A 9,434-nucleotide genomic window follows, 5' to 3' on the forward strand; every position below is an offset into this window, starting at 1 on the left:
TTGAAGAGCAGGTATGAGGGGCCAGGGAGATGGCTCAGTAGGATAAGCGCTTGACTGGCAAACTCAAGGATCTGAGTTCAATCCCCAGTTCAGCAAAAAAAAAAAAAGAAGAAGAAGAAGAGCAGGTGTGATGGCGTATACTTCTTAATCCCAGCACTGGGGAGGCTGTTTTGTTTTGTTTTGTTTTATGACATGGCCTCATCATATACCCTTGACTGGCTCCCAGCTCACAATTGTCCTGTCTCAGTCTCCCCAGTGCTGGGATTAGGCATCAATCTTTTCAATATGCCGCCAGTCTAGTGTGTTAGCTTTATCTCCTCATTGTTCCATGTTCCATTTTTTTAACAGTAGTTAAATAGTAATGTTGGTTGTACTTTCAGACTACGTGTCCATTTGTATTCCTTCTTTGATGAATTGTCTTTATATTCTTTCCCTCTTTTCCAGTTGTCTTTCTAATCAATCTGTAGGCATATTAGTTTGTTTTGAGACAGATTCTCCCTATGTAGCCCAGGCTAGCCTCCAACTAGAAGCAATCCTCCTGTCTCAGCCTCCATAGTGTTGAGATTATAGGCCACCATGCCTGGCTGGAGGCATCTTTATTTTTTTATTTTATTTTATTTTATTTTATTTTATTTATTTTTTTTCAGAACTGGGGATTGAACTCAGGCTCTTGCGCTTGCCAGGGAAGTGCTTATTCCACTGAGACCTCTCCCCGGCCCCTGGAGGCATCTTTATATTTAAAGGCTATTAATTATATCCATTTTAAACAGTTTTTCTTCAGTAATTAATTTTTTATTTCATTTAAGATATCTTTTGTCATATTTTATATATTATGTAATCAAATATATGTTTTAGAAAATGTATTCTAGTATATAATCTGGATTGTATAAATCTAATTCTTCTAGTTATACAGATATTCTACATTCTTCATTGCAAAATCTGCAAGCTCAAGTTCCAGCCTGTACTACATAGTGAGACTCTGTGTCAGAAAAAGAAAAACACTCTTTGTAGGAATAAGTGTTATGAAAGAAAACAATTACATGATGGAGTAATAAAAATGCTTTACATCTGAAAAGCAACTTAAAAAAAAAAAAAGAAAAACAACAACAACAACAACAACAAAAGCAAACAGGTAAGGTAGCATACACCTGGGGCTGGAGAGATGGCTCAGTGGTCTAAAGCACCTACTTGAAACAAGCTTGGCAAAGCACAGGGACCGCGGTTCGATCCCCAGCACCACATGCCAGCCAGACCCGCCCCCTGGTGGGCTGAGCTGGCCACACACACACACAATAAATAAATGTAATAAATAAAAATTAAAAATAAATAAATAAATAAAAAAGGTAGCATACACCTGTAGTCCCAACACTCTGGGAGGCTGGGGTAAAGAATCTCAAATTTAAAATCAGCCTGGGAAAATTAGCAATTTAGAAACACTCTATCTGAATAAAAATAAAATAAAAGGGCTGGGGTTGTAGCTTAATTTGGAGGCTCTAGTTTCAATTCCAATACAAAAAAAAAAAAAAAAAAAAAGGTGCTGCCCAACCCTGGTATGTATGTAGCAGCGGGTATTTTATACCAGGTGGTCAGCATCATCTGGAAAGATCTATTAAAGTTAAAGATGTACATACACATTGACCCAGTGATCCCACCTTAAGGAATTTAGATTAGAGAAATGAGGATGCTGATGGATAATGAGATATGTATGAAAATGTTTATCATCGCACTTTTTGAAGTAGAAATTAAATGGAAAAGACCTCAACGTTCATTAGCTGAAGAATGATTAAATAAAGTATAGTGTAATGACAGTATGGAATATCATGCAGTTATCAATACTAATAAATGGATCCTGATATATCGACCTAGATTCATTATTTCCATAATATATTAACCTTTAAAAAACTGTGCATGCCTCTCTGTGTGTGTGTGTGTATGTGTGTGTGTGTGTGTGTGTGTGTGTGTGTGTGTGTGTGTACCTAGGTGAACTGTGGTGGCTGCCTTGATCCTGATTCCATCTGAAACATTCATCTGCCATGGTCACTTTGACTTTGGGGAAGAGCCAGATGTGCCCTAGCACCTGACCCAGTGAATATGGTGGCTGAGGACACGCGCACGCTTTACAAGCCTGCCTTTCTGTTAGGTGGTGCTCAGAAGCAGCATCCACTATATTTTTTAATCCAACCTCATAAAGACAAGGTGTTTAGAAACTAGTGTATTTTATAGTGCTAATATTCTTCTTTGAGTGGGGATGGGATAAGCTTGGGGGCCTCATGGGATGGGATGTTGGGTCTTGGTTTTGTGCTAGGGACCCTCATGAAAGCAAAGTGCATCCTCAGCCACCACAGTGCACCCCAGCCCCTTGAGAAGGCTTGAAACTCCTAGAAGCCCTGACTGGGCAACTCACCAAGTTAATGAGAATCTGTCTTAAAATAAAAACAATTGTGAAGGTCCAAAGTGCTTCCAATCTGGACACTCAACCCGCACATCAGTTGTCTTACACTTAGGGCCCTCCAGGCCTGGCCCTAGCCCTTTATATATACTTTTAGGGTTGTTGTTTGTTTATTTGTTTTGGTGCAGGGGATTGAACTCAGGACCTTGTGCCTTCCAGGCACTGAGCTATATCCCCAGGTCTCCTTTATATACTTGAAGGGCATTTGGAGCTTTTAAATTATGCATGCTATTATTTTCCTGTATCTAGAAAGGAACTGCTTTTAAAGCCAAAGACTGAAAATCAGAAGCAACTCCAGAATCTATTTTGTTTTTGGTCCCCCCAATCCTGACACAACAGCTAAAGGAAGTTTTTCATTTTTTGTTTTTCTTTTCCAGTACTGGGAATGGAACTTGGGACCTTGTGTTTGCCAGGCATGTTCTTATGCCACAAAGGTACCTCCCCGGCCTCAGGATGTATTTTGAAGGCCTGGAATTTGGTGTCTGGATCCCCACTGGGGGCCATCATTGAGCCCCCTCTGTGTGGCATCTGCTCAGCAGGGCACAGTCTCCTGGAGGCTTGGGCCACCCTCTCCTGGGAGCCCTGCCTGGCAGGACTCAGCTGATCAGAGATAAAGCCCTTGTGTTTACAGGATCAGCTTTCGCCCTGGGGGGAGGACTGTCTTCCTCTCAGTGACTGGCCTTGGGCACCTCCAGGCTGGGGAGCCCAGCTGCTTCCCTGGCCCAGCCCAGCCAGGAGGAGGGGAGGCTGTAGCCTGGGGCCCTGGAGGACAAAGCTATCAGCTCATCTTCACAAGGCAGGGCGGCAGCCGCACCCTCACACCTGCCAGGCGGGCTGCTCCTCCCAGGACTTCTTTGTCTGCCCAGTGCAGGCCCCGGCAGCAGAGTCTGCCTTGGGAGTGTTTGTGCCCTGTGAGCCGCGCTAGGTTGTGACAGATCTGAATTGATACTCTACCTGTGACAGCCTGGCTGAGCCTTAGTTTCCCCATCTTTTAAATGGCCAGGAGGGGCTGGGGTGTCCCTTAGAGGTACAGCACTTGCCTAGGTGCTTAAGGCTCTCACCTATCTCTCTTTCACACACACACACATATCAGAAAATTATAAAAGAAATTGCAACCACAGTTGTAAGTGCTTCAGAGTTGCTCCTAGTGCACCAAAGAGGCCACAGGGAGCAGCAAAAGTCGTGTGGGGTGGAGACTCAGAGCTCTGCTCCTGAGTTACCAAAGTCAGTCAGCTGTGACGCAAACAGTTATGTCACCCTGGAGGCATTCTTTATCTCTAAAATGGGGCCACTGCAGTTCCTACTTCACACCCATTAGGAGGATTAAATGAGATCTGGGTGTCATAAAGTTTACCTAGCATCTGTTCTGTGCAAGGGGCTGGAGCCACAGAAAGCAGAGACACAGATAGCCAGACACAGTGGTGCTCAGGGTGCTGTGGCAGGAGGATTGCTAGAGTGCAGGGGTTCAAAAAAAAAAAAAAAACTGTCAGGTGTGACAGCACACACCTATAATCCTAGCACCTGAGATATTGAGGCAGGAGGACGCCAAGTTCAAAGCTAGCCAGGGTTATATAGTAAGCCTTTGTCTCAAAATAAAACAACAACAACAAAAAAAAACCCAAAAACAAACAAACAAACAAAAAAACCAATGTAGCTCAGGGAACAGCAACTAAAAAGAAAATAAAATGAAATAGCAACTGCACAAAGCAAGCATCTCAGGTTGTCATGCTCCTACACCCCTCAGACACCTGTGTCTGTGTGTGTGTCTCCTTGCTGCACAGTGTGGCCCTGCACATCTCCCAGGTCCCTTGTTCCTTACCCTGCAGCCACACTGTCCCATTCTCCCCACCCCTACCCCATGCTGGGACTTGAACCCAGGCCCTTGTAGATGATAAGCAAGTGTACTTTGCCAGGCACTACACCCAGCCCTCCTGTCTTGGACCTTGGAATAAGGGTTGTTTTGGTTTTTTTTTTTTTTTTTTTTTGTTCCTCGAATGCCTTCAGGGCACTTTTGGCCAGCAGGAGAGTTGGGAGGTTCGAACTCCAGCAACCTGAGGCTGACAGCTTTGTGGAAGCAGCCACTTAAAGGACTGAGCTAGGGCCAGGCCCCCGTGTCTTGGACCTTGGACCCCCGCTCCCACAAGCTTTTTCTGCCCGGTCCTTTGCTGACCTTCCCTCCGGGATTAGTGACTGCATAGATACTTGGGCACCCCCAGAAATCTGTTAGGAATACAGACGATGTGTCTTCACCCAGACCCCCTGATGAGAAGCTCAGGCCTGACCCTGCTTGGGGTGCACACCCTGGGATCAGAACTGCTGGCCTGGAGACCTAACTGTATCTAGGCATGCTGGGGCATCCCTATAATCACAGTAATCTGGGAGGCTGAGGCAGGGTAGTTGAAAGTTCAAGCTCAGGCTGTGCAATTTAGTGAGAGTGACACCCTGTTTCAAAATGAAAAATAAGGGCTGGGGATGTAGGCCTGTAGCTCAGTGTAAAGGCCCTGATTCAATACTCAGTAGAGAAAAAAGAAAAAGAAAAAAAGTAGAAAAACTCTTTGCTCCACTTTTGCCTGGGCCCACGCTCAGGGAGGAATTCTTCCTTATTCCTCTCAAAAGAGTACTTGTCACCAGAAGAGATCTAAGACAGAGCCCATGATCTCTGTGTTGATTTACGATTTAGTTAGGAGGAAATTGGAAGTCTCATGAAGAAGCTGGTTTGGAACATTCACCCCATGGGGAGATCTGGGTGTGGATGAAGTCAGAGGATCTGGGGCAGGTACAGGACACACACAGATTTCGGGGCCACATGGCCTTTTCAGGGAGAGAAAAGACAGGCAGCATCCTGGAGCAGGTGAACCGGCTTAAGTGGAGGGGAACAGCTCACATGGGGAGATTTAGCACCTAATGTAAAAGCAGAAAACTTAGAAATGTAATTAACACCTATATGTTCATGTCAGTAGTAGTTAAGTAGAGATTTAAACATAAGCTTGAATGTAACAAAGTAGCCCTCCCCCGGGGCAGGGGGGGGGGCGGGGGGACAAAAAATTCTAGAGAGATGTTACAAAAAGTATTTATGTTACTGATTTTAGGGGGAAAAATTGTTGACATGTCTTATCATGAACAAAAAATGTCTCAACATTGGGGACTTTAAAAATAAAAGTTCTTAGGGGCCAGGGAGATGGCTCAGTGGAATAAGCACTTCCCTGGCAAGTGGAAGGGCCTGAGTTCAATCCCGGGTTCCGCAAAAAAAAAAAAAAAAAGTTCTTCTATTAATGGCTGTCATCAAAGTAATTTGCAAGTGCGTAGCTCACTATGAACAAATCGTTGACACACTTAAGTCTGCACTGCCAGGTGATACCTTCTGATGCCTAACAGGAACAGCTTCCTCCCAGTGCTGGGTTTCTAGGAGAACCAGAAAGGGCTGCAATGCAGCAGCACTGGTGGCTAGGGAGAGCCGAGGTCACAGCGCGGGACAGGGGCCACGCTAGCATCTGCGGCCAGCCTGGGTCCTGGAACCCGGAATGTGAGCGGTCCCTCCTCCTTCTGCAGCCTGCTTCCGAAGGAAGGATGTAATTGAGAGGGGCCAAAGGAGCCACAAATAGAACAAAGGGAGGAAAAGAAAAATCAATGACCGTACAGAGGAGGCAGGGAGCAAACGGCAATGCCTGCATCTTGCCAAGGGAAAGAAGCAGGGGCTTAAGAGCATGGGCCTTCGCCGTGGCAGAGGGCCTGGCCTGGTCCAGGCTCAGCCTCCTCTGGAGCAGTTTCCCCAGAGCTGCCCCTGCACATGTGGGGCTAGAGGGGGAGAGGTCACCTGCCGTGCTCACACTCACACTCATGCTCACACTTGCACTCACACCCTAAAGCAAGGCATCAAGGTCTTGCCTAAGGTCCTCACTGCCCTGTGTCTGAGTGCAGCCTGTTTGGGAGTGAAAGGACGGCTGGCCCTGCATGTGTGGATGGGGCCAGCCCAGGCTCTGGGGAAACCTGACTCCCTGGTCCCTTGCCCAGCCAGACTGATGCTATCTCTGGGGCTCTGGGAGGGAGGAGAGCAAGGGCCTCTCAGGGCCACAGAAGGCAAGCTTTTCTGCTGGAAATTTGCTTCTCACTCCCTCCTCTTCTTGGGGGCTGGCAGGCGAGGGGAGCTATGCAGAGGAGCAGGAGGTGCCAACCTTGGGGCTTCTCAGCAGTTCCCTTGGATGGGCTGTCCCCTGGGAAAGGTGGGTATACCTTTCAAAGCCCCACACCCAAGCTCCTGAAACCCAGGGTCAGCCCTCTCCCTCCATCCTTCCCTCCCACTTTGATGCAGTCTTGTTAGGAGGTGTAGGAGAATTCCATAAATCAAAGTAGTTTCCTCAGCAACAGTGGGAGAAGCCCGTTTACTTAGGCCAGGTAAATAATGCATGAGCCGGGCTGAGAAATACAGCAACCAAGTTCATGTTACTGATAGGTTCCCTTAACTGCCCGGCCGGGCTTCGTGGCTGAGTCCCAGGGGTAAGGTTGCAATCCTCCCCCCTCCCACCCCCACCAGCCTCTCCTCTCCTGAGGAGCCCTGTCTGTGTTCAGGTGTTTCTTGTTTTTGGAGTTTTTTACTTTTCTTCCTTCCTGGTCTAACTACACATTGCCTGCTCCCTAGTCAAACTGCCTCTGCCTCCCAGAACCAAGGGACCACTCCTCCACCCTCCGAGTTGTTTCGCTGGCCTTTGGAGCCAGGCTGTGGCCAGAGTCTGTTGTGCCAAGTCAGGTGGTCTGCAGAGGCCTAGCCCACATGCACTGGTCTGCTTGGGTCTGCCATCTGAGTCTGTAGGTCCCATGACAGCCTAGCCTGGTCCCCCGCTCTGCTCCCGAGCACAGAGAGACTCTGCCAAGATGAAATGTAAACTGACTCAAATTGTGAATGAACAACTTGTGATAAAGACTGGGTTCTCCTCCCAGGCCCCTGAGACCAACTGATACTGGATCTACATGGCTCCACTCTCCCAGCCCATGTTTGGCTTTCTCTGATTTGCACCTTGAAAATAGGAAACTTTGTTTTTTATTTTTATTTATTTATTTATTTATTTTTTGGTGGAACCGGGGATTGAACTCAGGCCTTTGCACTTGCCAGGGAAGCGCTTATTCCACTGAGCCATCTCCCCAGGCCCCTGTTTTTTAATTTTTTAAATAAAAAAATACTATGCAATATAGAAAGATCTTTCCCACCCTCAAAAGAGCATCACTCATTTCAATGATTAAAAATTCACTACAGGGCTGGTGAGATGGCTCAGTGGTCTAAAGCACCAACTTAGAACAAGCTAAGCTAAGCAAAGCACAGGGACCGCGGTTCAATCCCCCTGCACCACATGCCAGCCAGCCTTGCCCCCTGGTGGGCTGAGCTGGCCACACACAAAAATATAAATAAATAAATTAATTAATTAAAAAAAAATTCACTCCAGCCAGGTGTGGTGCCACATGCCTATGATCCCAGCACTTGGAAGGCTGAGGCAAGAGGATCTCTGGGAGTTCAAGGCCAGCCTGGGCTACCTAAGGGAATGCAAGGCCAGCCTACACTTTATAGTGAGACCCTGTGTCAAACTACCCCCTCAAAAAACAAATTCCCTGCATGAAGAAACTGAAACATTAATCATTAGAAACTAGGAGGCTGTATTAGGGTAAAGGTAAAGATTCCATCCCTGTCCAAAGACTTGTGACATGTGTGTTTGTTCTGTAGGGTTGTAATTCCCCACTAGTCCCTCTTCTCTAAAGGAATCTTCTCTCTCTCTCTCTCTCTCTCTCTCTCTCTCTCTCTCTCTCTCTTCTCTTCTCTTCTCTTCTCTTCTCTTTTTTTGTATTTTAGGACAAGGTCTACAGGGTCTTCAGGGTCTCACTGGGATCAGACTCATAGTGACCCTCCTGTTTACAGTCTCCCAAGTGCTGGGATTACAGGCATGCACTACCGTGCCCAGTCTCAACTACTGTCTCAGGACGCCCCAGGGATGGAACTCCAGCCCCCTGTGTCTGTCTAAACTGGCACTTTAATCCACTGAGCTATTAGGCCAGCCCTCTAAAGGGATCCTTTCTGTCTTCAGGGTTTTTGTGCTTTGGAGCTAGAGCTGTGTGGTCAAGGAAGATGGGGTACCTCAGACATGGATAGTAATTGGTGGTAAGGCAGGGTCTTCTCTATTTGTCCCCCACAAATAAGAAAAGGGTCTGACCTCTTCATCTGGGAGCACCACACTGCCTTACTCCAGTAAACACCATCTGGATGCATGAGATGATAAAGAAAGGCTCACAAAGCCATCTAGTCCCCTCTAGTCTTTAAAAAATTAAGAACCTGTCTTAACACAGACAATGAGATTTGAGCAGCTACTGCCACTTGCTATATGTCCTAACGTAGTTACAGAATTACAAAATGGTCTGACTGCAGACAGGGTACAGAACATCAAAGTGTAAATGAGCAGCTATCTATGGAAATATATCAAAACCTCCCTGTTTCTCAGGGGGAAAGGGAGTAATTTGCATTGACAACAGACACCGCTCTCTGATTGCAAAATCAGCCAAGTCTTTAGCAAGCAGCACAGCAACCTAGTTTGGCCTGTGAAAATTATAGCAGTTTTTCACAGAAACCTGAAAACTGAACTACTGAGTCTGTTAGAAAAACTATGGAGGGTGGAAGAAGACCCAGTAACAAATGCAAGCAGGACAGCTAACAATCCTACACAACCTATGGTAATAGCTCAGGCACCAGCACAAGGAAAAAGAACATTTCACCTGGGACAGGAAGAAAATTATGTGTTTGATTAGTACTGGACACTTGTCTGGTTGATCCAAGATCACACCACTAGACATTATGACAGACTCTTAAGAAAGAACAAGGCCTGGGGTTATAGCTCCGTGGCACAGTGCCTGCCTGGCAAGTACAAGGTCCTAAGTTCAATTCCTAATACAAAAAATACCCCTGTATTGGGGTCGGGGAGATGGCTCAGTAGAATAAGCACTTCCCTGG

Source organism: Octodon degus, unplaced genomic scaffold (assembly GCF_000260255.1).
Source record: "Octodon degus isolate 3935 unplaced genomic scaffold, OctDeg1.0 scaffold00088, whole genome shotgun sequence".
In the NCBI taxonomy this organism is placed as follows: domain Eukaryota; kingdom Metazoa; phylum Chordata; class Mammalia; order Rodentia; family Octodontidae; genus Octodon; species Octodon degus.